Here is a 14,014-nt window from a genome sequence, read left to right on the forward strand (position 1 = left end):
CTCATTATGGACCCATATTTCCATTGTGGCCCATTGGTTGATGCTTTGGTCTCGCTATAGACTTAGATTAAATCTGGTCTCCTCTATCTCTCCGGGTACAGCTTTTTTTGGTGACCCGGATTTTATTGCGACTTTTTCATCTCCGCAGGCGTTTCGTTGGTGGTACGATAGATCCTTCATTAGGTTATCTGATTTTCAAAGAGGAGGATCTTATATCACCTTTGAGGTGTTACGCGCACACTTTGATATCCCACTTCGTGAATATCATCATTATCCACAGATCAGACATTTTTTTAGTTCACATTTTGGCCTTATACCTTCACCTCCGATTTTGTTTTTCGAACGTATTAGCCGTGACTCTCCTAGGGGCAAGGGTTCCTTTTCAGAGGAGTGTCGTCAGCTGTCGCTTAGTTCTTCTCCCGTGCCCCCTCTCTACAGACAAAAATGGGACGCTGACATTAGTATCACCTTTTGGGATGAGGATTGGGATTACATGGTGGATAACATATGTAAGAGCTCCAGATCCCTTTGGGTCCGCGAGACAGCCCTCAAGGTATTAAACAGAAGGTATTATACCCCTTCCAGACGCCACCTTTCTGCTTTCTTTTCATTGTTTTTGCATTATGTGGGTTAACCACTTGCCCGCTAGACCATTTACCCCCCCCCCCCTCAAGGTCAATTATACATTTAGGCCAAAATGTACTCTGCTACATGTTTTTGGTCCAAAAAATCCTAATAAGTGTATATTAATCAGTTGCCGCCCTACGGGCTATTGCCCTACACTGGAAGTCCCTCACAGTGCCATCGGCTTCTGTTCTACATAGGATTGATGCTGTGATGCTCACGGAGAGAATTCATTACCCTTTACTGGACAACATGCACTTATTTGATAGAAAATGGGAAATTTGGAGGACTCCTAGGCATGTGCTACAGGATTGAGAAACCCCCATGTTTGGATTGATTGAGTTACTCTGTCAGTAGCTGAATAACTCTGTATACTTTGCTATTTCTATTGCTCATATACCTCTTTTAATACAAGAGAGGATTTTGCTCTCTTTAGAAACCGCAGCTTGGCTTTGCATGCCATTATTAACCCCTTCACTCTGGATCTTTCCCTCGTGAAGAAGAGTTCCTGCGCTTGGAGGTGGGTGGGACGGGGCGGGGCTTAGTGTCATGTGGCCACCATGACGTCACGGCCAGTCACATGTTCGGGAAAGGTCCTAATCGAAAGAACGGATCAGGACCTTTCCGTGAGTACCGCACATGTGTGCTGGGAGCGTGCAGAGCGCGCGCTCTCAGCACATATGTTTTTTGTTACATGAACGCAAATGTGCGGCCGCTCAGCATCTAGGCGTAAAGGGGTTAAGCTTGTGATCTACCAGAACTCCCAGATCCTTCTCCACCATTGTTTGAACTGGAAAAGTCGAGCTGTTGGTGATTTTGTATGTGCTTTTTGAAGTGGGAAAAATACATATGTTTAATGGAGGAAGCTGAGTACCACTTTAACAAAAAAATATATCTGAGGGGAAGCAAGAGCCAAATAATTACACAATCTCCCCCAACAATCATTTCTGTAAATGTAACATGCCGTATACTGGACAGGAGCACTAACAATCATACCACAGTACCTGTTAGAACTGTAGCCAATGAAAACACAATAATGACATTTCATATATTCAAAAGTAATGGGCTGAACACCCCCCTGTTCGGTTTGCGGTCGAACATTTGAACCTACAATATGTTTGACCACGAACTTCGAACACGAGCAATTTACTGAGTGGTATCTTACTGCATCTGAGTATGTGGTAAGATACCGCTCAGCTACTAAAATACTGCATGAGTTATATGATTGTTATGTGATATTTTAGTAGGGAAACATTCATTTTTGTTTCAGTTGTCAGAAGGGTTCCCTGCTGACAGCTGAATGGAAAAAGGATTGCCGGCATTGCCCGACAAATTAATTATTTTTTATTTTAATGACATGGGGTCCCCCCTCCCATCCATTCCAAGCCCTTCGGGTCTGGAATGGATTTTGTGGGGAACCTCAACACCAAATTTTTTATTAAAAAGGCGTGGGGACCCCCCCAAAATCCATACCAGACCCTTATCCGAGCATGCATCCCAGCAGGTCAGAAAAGGGGGGAGACGAGCAAGTGCTCCTCCTAAACCATACCAGGCCACATGACCTCAACATGTGGGGGTGCATTGATGGGGACAAGGGCTTCTTCCCTACATCCCTGGGTTGTGGTTGTGGGGGTCTGCAAGCAGGTGGCTTATCAGAATCTGGAAGCCCCCTTTAACAAGGGGCCCCCCCTCCATGTGAATGAGTATGTGGTACATGGTACCACTGCCCATTCACACAAAAAAGTGTAGTGTAAAAAAGTCAGGAGACAGTCTTTGACCAGTCCTTTATTAAAAATAAAAATTTAAAAAATGTTCCCCGCAGCAGATCCAACATCAATCACGATGCCTGCTGCTAGCCAAAAAAAGAAAAAAAATCCACTCTACTCACGACGCTGGCTCCCTCCATCTGACAGCTGCACAGCGATAAGGGCTTGTTCACACTTGACTTCTTCCCAAACGCCCCTATAGCATTTGACAGGGGTTAGAAAGGCTTCAATTTTGCCGTAACGTTATTGCTTCAGTGTGAACACCACTGTGTGCTGCCATGTGTATTATTTTCATAGGCGTTTGAGGAGCGTTAAAACGCCCCTCAAATGCCTTTAAAACGCCTGGTTACAAAGCTAGTGTGAACTGAGCCTAACAGTTCTTAAATACTGTCATGACTGTCATGATGTCATCTTGTGCTGTGATTGGCCAAAGCATTGCACCTGACAGTCAGGTGCATTGTTTTGGCCAATCACAATGCAGTGTCAGCCCGCCGATTGCCCGTATCGTTCGTGTGTTCAGCGAACACACGCACCATCAATGTTCGAGTCCAACTTAGTATCGACTGGAACATTCAGCCCAACACTAATATTTAATGCACAACAAGCGAAGTATAAAGGGAAGTACCAGAGACCTACAAGAAAGGGAAGGCTAAAGCCTGACAGGTAGATGACACTCAGATAGGGAAGATAGGGGGCTCCATTCACAAAAGCATCTTGCATGCAGTATTTAGGTGCCCGCATGCAATCCAGAAATTGTCAAAACACTATACCATTTTGTGGTATGTACCTCATGAAAAGCCATGAAACTCAATTCACAGAAGGAATTAAATGCATGTGGTAATTAAGTAGTTGTCCAGGCATGCGCTATTTAAGAAATGTAAAACTATAATAGCCCATTTTGAGAAGTTTTTGCCTTTTTGGATCAGTTCTCTCAACAATAATGCATAGAAACCGAAATATGGAAATCACTGGGGTTTATTTACTAAAAAAATGATTTTTTTTCGTTTTGGACAGAGTGGAGGTGGATTAGAACTGTCAGGTTTTTATTGTTGTCTGTGCCTCAGTTAGATTCACCATCTCTGTTTGTCCTGTTGACTATTATCATTGAAAGTGAAAGTAAAAGAAATCCCAAATTTTGGACGGGCCCCAGATACGTAATAGAGGGGACATCTTCCAATGGGGACACAGATGGCAAAAATAAGTGAAAAAAAATGGCAGGTTATATCCCTCCCTTATTCTATCCAAAATTGAAAAAAAAACAAAGAATACCCAATCATATGCGAGGGGAAAAAACAGCATTTTTGCTTGTACATGATTGAATGATGGAAGTCAGCACAGCTCCCCCTCATTTTCTAAGCTCTGGAACAACTTAATTTGCAAAGTGCTCACTCTATGTGCCTTTAGTAAACCCACCCCATTACATGCAGTAAATCCACCCCATTACATGCAGTAAATCCACCCCATTACATGCAGTAAATCCACCCCATTATATGCAGTAAAATATATTTATTTTCTCCAGTCATTTTGTCAGATTTTTAGAGATTTTTTTGTGTATATACAAGCATATACATCATTTGCTGCAAAAAAACTCCCAGTCACTCCAAACATAAAACAATGTAAATGCAGATCACAATGGTCTAAGCCCTTGATAGAACATACACTGCTCAAAAAAATTAAAGGTACGCTTCAGAAAAACATCAAATCTCAATGGGGAAAAATATTGTGCTGGATATCTGTACTGATATGGACTGGGTAATGTGTTAGGAACGTAAGGATGACCCATCACTCGATGGAAATGAAAATGATCAACCTACAGAGAACTGAATTCAAAGACACCCCGGAAATCAAAGTGAAAAAATGATGCAGCAGGCTAGTCCATTTTGCTGAAATTTTATTGCAGCAACTCAAAATGGTACTCAGTAGTTTATATGGCCCCCATGTGCTTGTATGCATGCCTGACAAAATCGGGGCATGCTCCTAATGAGACGACGGATGGTGTCCTGGGGTATTTCCTCCCAGATCTGGACCAGGGCATCACTGATCTCCTGGACAGTCTGAGGTGCAACCTGATGGCATTGGATGGATTGAAACATGATATCCCTGAGGTGTTCTATTGGATTTTGGTCAGACAAGCATGGGGGCCATTCAATGGTATCAATTCATTCATCCTCCAGGAACTGCCTGCATACTCTCCCCACATGAGGCTGGGCATTGTCGTGCACCAGGAGGAACCCAGAAACTACTGCACCAGTGTAAGGTCTGACAATGGGTCCAAGGATTTCATCCTGATATGTAATGGTAGTCAGGATGCCATTGTCTAGCCTGTAGAGGTCTGTGTGTCCCTCCATGGATATGCCTCCCCAGACCATCACTGACCCACCACCAAAACAGTCATGCTGAATGATGTTACAGGCAGCATAATGTTTTCCACGGCTTCTCCAGACCCTTTCATATCTGTCACATGTGCTCAGAGTGAACCTCTCTCATCTGTGAAAAGCACAGGGCACCAGTGGCAGACCTACTAATTCTTGTGTTCAATGGCAAATGCCAATTGAGCTCTATGGTGCTGGCCAGTGAGCACAGGGCCCACTAGAGAATGTTGGGCCCTCAGGCCACCCTCATGAAGTCTGTTTCTGATTGTTTGGTCAGAGACATTCACACCAGTGGCCTGCTGAAGGTAATTTTGTAGGGCTCTGGCAGTGCTCATCCTTTTCCTCTCTGCACAAAGGAGCAGATACCAGTCCTGCTGATGGGTTAAGGACCTTCTACGGCCCTGTCCAGCTCTCCTAGAGTAACTGCCTGTCTCCTGCAATCTCCTCCATGCCCTTGAGACTGTGCTGGGAGACACAGTAAACCTTATGGCAATGGCACGTATTGATGTGCCATCCTGGATTAGTTGGACTGCCTGTGCAACCTCTGTAGGGTCCAGGTATCGCCTCATGCTACCAGTAGTGACACTGACCCTAGCCAAATGCAAAACTAGTGAAAAACAGTCAAAAAAGATGAGTAGGGAAAAAAACATCAGTGGCCTCCACCTGTAAAACCATTCCTGTTTTGGGGGTCTTCTCATTGTTGCCCATCTAGTGCACCTGTTGTTAATTTCATTAACACCAAAGCAGCTGAAACTGATTAACAATCCCCTCTGCTACTCAACTGTCCAGATCAATATCCGAGAAGTTTAATTTACTTGATGCTATACTCTGATTAAAAAGTGTTCCTTACATTTTTTTGAGCAGTGTATATGTCATATGTAGTGGGAACACTTTACTTTTTCACAATTATTTTCAGAGATATCTTCCCACTGACATCATTGATCTTTTTTAGCTATCTATAAGGGGGTAAGTCTTCCCAATGACCACCAGTGTAAGCAGCATTCCTCCCACTGACCATCACACTAATGTATCATAGTTCCCAGAAACTGGAAAGTTATTTAAAGGGTTCCTCTGTGTTTAAAAGGTTGAGAAATGCTTCTTAAAAGTGTAACTAAAGGCAAAAAATTCATTTTGAATAGATTAATGAAGAGATATAACCCCTGTCAGTTTTGTTTTTTTTTTGCCGTCTGTGTCCCCATTGGAAGATGTCCCATCTTTTACTTTTCTTGGAACAACTCAAAATTTGGGATTTGCTTTTCAATTTACTTTCAATGATAATGATAAACAGGACAAATAGAAAGGGTGAATCTCCCTAATGGGGACAGACAGCAGTAAAAACCTAACAGCTCTCCACACTATCCAAAACAAAAAAAAGTTCTTCCTTTAGTTATACTTTAAGTAAATACAAAATATCTTTATAAATATCAAATACTAAATGAAAATAGTATCAAAAATCACACACATATATAAACACCCTTCTTCAACTAACAAAAAAGACATTGTATTTTTTATTGGTGGAAGAAGGGTATTAATATATGTGTGTGATTTGTTATACTATTTTCATTCAATATTTTACATAAAGTTATTTCGTATTTAGTTGTTTTTTTGATACACCACATGTATCCTGTGAAAGCAGCTTCCCTTTGACTGGTACTCTAGTCACATAATCTTCTTTTGTATTAACGGCTTCCCGTCTGCCCTATAGCAGATATACTGCTACAAGGTGGCCTGGGTGCACGAAATCACACACACATACATACAGTCAGGTCCATAAATATTGGGACATCAACACAATTATAACATTTTTGGCTCTATACACCACCACAATGGATTTAAAATAAAACGAACAAGATGTGCTTTAACTGCAGACTGTCAGCTTTAATTTAAGGGTATTTACAGCCAAATCAGGTGACCGGTGTAGGAATTACAACAGTTTGCATATGTGCCTCCCACTTATTAAGGGACCAAAAGTAATGGGACAATTGGCTTCTCAGCTGTTCCATGGGCAGGTGTGTGTTATTCCCTCATTATCCCAATTACAATGAGCAGATAAAAGGTCCAGAGTTCATTTCAAGTGTGCTATTTGCATTTGGAATCTGTTGCTGTCAACTCTCAAGATGAGATCCAAAGAGCTGTCACTATCAGTGAAGCAAGCCATCATTAGGCTGAAAAAAACAAAACAAACCCATCAGAGAGATAGCAAAAACATTAGGCGTGGCCAAAACAACTGTTTGGAACATTCTTAAAAAGTAGGAAAGCACCGGTGAGCTCAGCAACACCAAAAGACCTGGAAGACCACGGAAAACAACTGTGGTGGATGACCGAAGAATTATTTTTCCCTGGTGAAGAAAACACCCTTCACAACAGCTGGCCAGATCAAGAACACTCTCCAGGAGGTAGGTGTATGTGTGTCAAAGTCAACAATCAAGAGAAGACTTCACCAGAGTGAATACAGAGGGTTCACCACAAGATGTAAACCATTGGTGAGCCTCAAAAACAGGAAGGCCAGATTAGAGTTTGCCAAACGACATCTAAAAAAGCCTTCACAGTTCTGGAACAACATCCTATGGACAGATGAGACCAAGATCAACTTGTACCAGAGTGATGGGAAGAGAAGAGTATGGAGAAGGAAAGGAACTGCTCATGATCCTAAGCATACCACCTCATCAGTGAAGCATGGTGGTGGTAGTGTCATGGCGTTGGCATGTATGGCTGCCAATGGAACTGGTTCTCTTGTATTTATTGATGATGTGACTGCTGACAAAAGCAGCAGGATGAATTCTGAAGTGTTTTGGGCAATATTATCTGCTCATATTCAGCCAAATGCTTCAGAACGCATTGGACACCGCTTCACAGTGCAGATGGACAATGACCCAAAGCATACTGCAAAAGCAACCAAAGAGTTTTTTAAGGGAAAGAAGTGGAATGTTATGCAATGGCCAAGTCAATCACCTGACCTGAATCCGATTGAGCATGCATTTCACTTGCTGAAGACAAAACTGAAGGGAAAATGCCCCAAGAACAAGCAGGAACTGAAGACAGTTGCAGTAGAGGCCTGGCAGAGCATAACCAGGGATGAAACCCAGCGTCTGGTGATGTCTATGCGTTCCAGACTTCAGGCTGTAATTGACTGCAAAGGATTTGCAACCAAGTATTAAAAAGTGAAAGTTTGATTTTATGATTATTATTCTATCCCATTACTTTTGGTCCCTTAACAAGTGGGAGGCACATATGCAAACTGTTGTAATTCCTACACCGTTCACCTGATTTGGATGTAAATACCCTCAAATTAAAGCTGACAGTCTGCAGTTAAAGCACATCTTGTTAATTTCATTTCAAATTTATTGTGGTGGTGTATAGAGCCAAAAATGTTAGAATTGTGTTGATGTCCCAATATTTATGGACCTGACTGTATATATATATATATCACACACACATACATATATATATATATATATATATATATATATATATATATGTAATTTTGCATTTTCAGGGTAGACAATTTTGAGAAAAAAAACAATATTTTTGACTTTTTGCTATTAAACATGTCCAGTAAAACAATTTAAAAAATCATATTTTGTCATAAATGTAGGCCAAAATGTATTCTGCTGCATGTCTTTGCTATAAAAAAAATCCCCATACATGTAAATTAATTGGTTTACGTAAAAGTTATACTGTTTACAAATGGAGGTATATATACCGGAATTTTTTTTTATTTTTTATACTTGTAAAGGTACCGATCAGTGACATATAGTGGGACTTCAGCGGGCATTCTGACATGGGGGGAACTGACTTGGTGTCACTGACATCCCCAGTGATGCCAATACAGTGATCAGTGCTAATAAAAAGCACTGATACTGTACTAATGGCACTGGGCAGGAAGGGGTTAACATGTGGGACGATCAAAGGGTTAACTGTGTGCTGTTTTACTGTGTGTGCTGTGCGTGTGTGTTTCACTGTAAGCACACTGCTATTCAGAGCCATACAAAGCAGTGTGCAGGAGCTTGACAGGGGAGAGATCTGTATTGTTTACATACAGGTCTCTCCCCTGTTGGAAATCCTCGGCGATCACTAGGTGCTGCTGGGGAATCACTGGCTGGGACTCGGTGATTGACAGCCGAGGCTGCGAATGGCGGCACGTGTAGGGCCCAGTAGCAGTATTTCTGCTATAGGAAGGCGTGGAAGCGGTTAATTACCTCCCTCACTCCTCTTCCAAAGAGCCATTAAAAAAAAAAAAATGGCCCATGTGCTGCTGCCAGTCTTTTCCAGGCATTTGGGAGCTGGCAGATACTGGTGGGCTTCAGGTTGATGGGCACTATAGTGTCCCATGCCATTTGTGTCCTGGGGGAAACGTGCTGTTCATGCGCGGCAAACTTGCAGCATAGTAACACACTGCCTCCTCCTGGGATAACTATGACCTAGCAATCCCAGGAGGCAGTGGGTCCCAACCTAGGCCAGGACTTCAGCAGTGCTGTCTTCCACTTAAAAATCAACAAAACAATCAAAATTAGAATACATTATTTTGCATTTGAGTAAGAGGAAGGGAGGGAAGGACAAACGAATAAATTATTTTGGTGAGTTAAAATGTGTGCAAACCCTCACTTTGTAAAAAAAAAAAAAATAGTAGTTTAACTACTTGGCGCCGGCCGCACGCAAATGTGTGGCCTCCCGGCGCCTGGGCCTTGACGCCAAGCGGCCACACAATTAAGAAAAAACATGTGCTGAGAGTGCGCACCCTGCGCGCTCCCAGCACACATGTCCGGTACTCATGGAAAAGTCCCGATCTCCTCTTGCGATCCCATCCCGCCTCCCGGCTTCTGAAACCCTTAAAGGGCCAACGGGTTAAACAACAATTCTAAATGCTTTATTTTTTGTAAGTGATCACATAACCTCTGTTCTCAGGGGCTTAGACCGATGAGAGTGGAGACTGCAGGGGGGGGCGTGTCAGCGGGAGGCAGAGAAACAGCAGAACAATGATCTGCCCAGTGAAGAGCTGTGCTAGGTGGCATGGCAGCATAAGTCTTGGCCATTGGACGACAGGCAGGCTGTGCTCCTGGCACAGCCAGAAAACTCACCATTCTGGGAAGGATGTGCTTCTATGCCCAGCGTGGTCAGTTTGAAATAGTTAAGCAGAGGGACTGGCAGGAACACCAGAAATTTCACACAAAGGGAGCAATACAAAGAGAAAAGGATACTTTTTAATACATGATACAAGTGAAACATATCAGGAATGTGAAATATTAGAGTAACAAACACTTTAAGTTGTGCTTTTACAGTAATCATAGCCCTCTATTGGAATGCAATTAATTTAAAACAAATGGGTGATAGAGGTGACAATCCTATCAGGCCACTTTTCTAGTGTTTTGTTTCATGGCCATAACAAATCAAATTGACATTAATCCCTTTACTGCCACCGCTGTGAATACTACTGCAGTGTCTTTGGGGGGCTTTACACACACTCATGGTGGCTGCAGCCGCTGGGAGTGCATGTAAATCTGACAAGCCGTCAGATCAGCTGTAAGATGGAGGCAATCATATTGTTTTCACACATTCTGGTAACCCTTGGTCCCCCACCCCTGCACGCGTCCATTGTCAGACCTTGGATCAGCATGGTGGGTGCTGCAGTGTAGAGGGGAGGGAAATCAGCGAATGTTCATTCGCTGATCTCCACTTCCTGTTAATGCCCGAGAGTGATGTATAAAACAATACTTCAGAGTCCTGATGTCACTTTCCCCAGCCAGAATAACTGGAGCACAATCTGCATTGCATTAGTGTCAGTACAGGGCAGGTGAGACATCAGAGGTCTAAAAGACCCATGATGTCTCACTGACCACTTGCCCTCCAGAAGATTGATAATTGCGCAATCATGCAACACTGCAGAAATGAAATTTATATCATTTCACACAAATAGAGCTTTCTTTTGATGGTATTTGACCACCATTGGGTTTTGTTATTTTTTATTATATAAACGAAAAAAGACCAAAAAAAATATTTTTTTACATTCTGCTATAAATCATATTCAATAAAAATGTAAAAAAATCTAATTTTTGTATGAATTTAGGCCAAAATGTATTCTGCTACATATCTTTGGTAAAAAAAAAATCCCAATAAGTGTATATTATTTGGTTTGCATTAGAGTTAAAACGTCTACAAACTATGGGATATTTACTGGAATGTATTATAATTTTTTTTTATAATAGTAATGGTGGCGATCAGTGACTTATAGCAGGCAATCTGATACTAGCTCATGCTGGCTAGGGGGGTACACTAACTGACTAAGTGACACTGACATCAATAGTGACACTAATTCAGTGATCAGTGTTAATACCAGGGCTTTTTTGGGGGGAAACACAGGGGAACGCAGTTCTAGCGCCTCCAGCACTGAATGCATGTATTGGCAAAGGCGCTGGGATGTGCTGGAGGATTTATTGATACTGGCTGCTGGAGGATCTGTTGTTTCTGGAGGGGATTTATTGTTGCTGAAGGGGACCTATTTTTGTGCTGGGGTCTATTAATGCTGTCGGGAATCTATTGTTGCTGGAGATTGGGCTTATGCTGCTTGTGGGTGGGGTCAATCCTTGCAGGGATGGATTTACTGTTGAGGGAGGGGTCTATTTTTGCTGGCTGCTTGAGGGTCTATTGGCTGGCTCTTGGGAGTCTATTGTTGCTGGTATGAATCTATTGTCGCTTGGGGGACCTTTGCTTTTTTTGGGGGGGGGGCTATTGTTGCTAGTTACAGGGGATCTATTTTACTACTTTTATTGTTATCATTAACAAATTCCATAAAAATTTCTTAGCACCACAAAACACAAAATGATACTTGGTTATGTATTCTCTAAAAGGGGCAGTACTGGGAGGTGGGAAGAGGTTGGAACCAAGGAACAGTGCTTGGAGGTGATTAGGGGGCGGAGAAAAGGGGGGTTTAGAAGGAGAGAGTTCCTGCACCTAGTCTCTGAGAAAAAAAGCCCTGGATTATACTTTACACTGTCAATGTACTAATGACACTGACTGGCAAGGGGTTAACATCTAGGGGTGATCAAGGGGTTAACTGTGTGCCTAACAATGTGTAATGTGTGTAAATGTGCTGCTTTTACTAAGAGATCTTGTTTTTTTTTTTCTCTGCTGTGCAGGGAATAAAAAAGCAGCAACATCGCCTGTCAGCGTACAGAGTTCTCTTCTGTGAATCACAGAGTTGATCAGCAGGTCTCAGTGATCAATCACTGACCAGGACTCACTGATCGGCTTGGGCTGTAACAAATCCCACCACAGCTGGGGCAGTGGGCACGCAGGCACTGCTCCCTACCTGACACCTCTGGTCATGTACTAGATACATGATCCAGCGCAGAGCGGTCCCCCTGCCACAGTAAATGTGCAGTGGGGCAGTTGGCAAGAGTTTAAGGAAAGTCTGTCATGAAATCTAGAATCACACAGCGGACTTTTTGTCCCCTTTGTAATGAAAAAAAAAATAAATAAATAACATTACACTCAAACACTTAAAATCTCCCTCAACATAATATTCGAGCCCCCCCACCCCCACATACACAACCATATGAATGTAAATGCATGTTACATATCGCTGCACACGCCAGAGTGGGACCAATAATTCTAGGCCCAATAGTCACCTTTAACTCTAAACTGATGTCTTGTAGGGACTATTAAAGCATCGCCTATGGAAAATATAGGGGAACTGAAATGTATCACCTTTTCATGGGTGCGCGCAATTTTAAGGTTGTCATGTTGGGTATCTGTTTACTCCGCATAACCTCATATTTTCTATTTTACCAAAATTAGTAATATATTGAGCTTGTGTGCTATAAAATTCAGTGTATTTAGTGTATTTTTTACAGAAATTTTGCATTTCACAAACCGTTGTGCTAATTGTGGGTGACATGAAAAATTGGAACTACCACCATTCTCTTTTCTAGTGTGTCTGCTTTCAGAAAATATATAATATTGGGTTATACAATTATCAGGTCTAAAATGAACTGCAACGCCAAGTTCACATGTGTGCAGCCATGTGGGCTGTGATTTGCGCAGGCACGAGAACCCATTAATTTGAATGGACTCCCATGCCCTGGGACACGCAGGGAAGAAGTTCCTGCATTACTTGGGAAATTGCGCTTCTTCACGGGAACCGAGGTTCCCAGTACGGTTGCAATTTCTAGTGTGGGCGGCATGCCATTACAATTAATGGCACCTGCCTGCGGGTCCTGCATTCCTCTGTGTGGGTGGTGCGGCTGCAGGTATTTGTGCGGGTCCCGCATTCCTCTGTGTGGCTGGTGCGTCTCCAGGTATCTGTGCGAGTCCCGCATTCCTCTGTGTGGGTTTTGCGGCTGCAGGTATCTGTGCGAGTCCCGCATTCCTCTGTGTGGGTGGTGCGGCTGCAGGTATCTGTGCGAGTCCCGCATTCCTCTGTGTGGGTGGTGCGGCTGCAGGTATCTGTGCGAGTCCCGCATTCCTCTGTGTGGGTGGTGCGGCTGCAGGTATCTGTGCGGGTCTCCCATTCCTCTGTGTGGGTGGTGCAGCTGCAGGTATGCGGGTCTCCCATTCCTCTGTGTGGGTGGTGCGGCTGCAGGTATCTGTGCGAGTTTCGCATTCCTCTGTGTGGGTGGTGCGGCTGCAGGTATCTGTGCGAGTCCCGCATTCCTCTGTGTGGGTGGTGCGGCTGCAGGTATCTGTGCGAGTCCCGCATTCCTCTGTGTGGGTGGTGCGGCTGCAGGTATCTGTGCGGGTCTCCCATTCCTCTGTGTGGGTGGTGCAGCTGCAGGTATGCGGGTCCCGCATTCCTCTGTGTGGGTGATGCGGCTGCAGGCATTTGTGCGGGTCTCCCATTCCTCTGTGTGGGTGGTGCGGCTGCAGGTATTTGTGTGGGTCCTGCATTCCTCTGTGTGGGTGATGCGGCTGCAGGTATTTGTGCGGGTCTCCCATTCCTCTGTGTGGGTGGTGCGGCTGCAGGTATTTGTGCGGGTCTCCCATTCCTCTGTGTGGGTGATGCGGCTGCAGGTATTTGTGCGGGTCTCCCATTCCTCTGTGTGGGTGGTGCGGCTGCAGGTATTTGTGCGGGTCTCCCATTCCTCTGTGTGGGTGGTGCGGCTGCAGGTATTTGTGCGGGTCCCATATTCCTCTGTGCGGGTGGTGCAGCTGCAGGTATTTGTGCGAGTCCCACATTCCTCTGTGTGGGTGGTGCGGCTGCAGGTATTTGTGCGGGTCCCGCATTCCTCTGTGTGGGTGGTGCGGCTGCAGGTATTT

Source organism: Staurois parvus, unplaced genomic scaffold, assembly GCF_062004578.1.
Source record: "Staurois parvus isolate SC_StPar_1 unplaced genomic scaffold, SC_StPar_1.0 ptg000279l, whole genome shotgun sequence".
NCBI classification, from domain to species: domain Eukaryota; kingdom Metazoa; phylum Chordata; class Amphibia; order Anura; family Ranidae; genus Staurois; species Staurois parvus.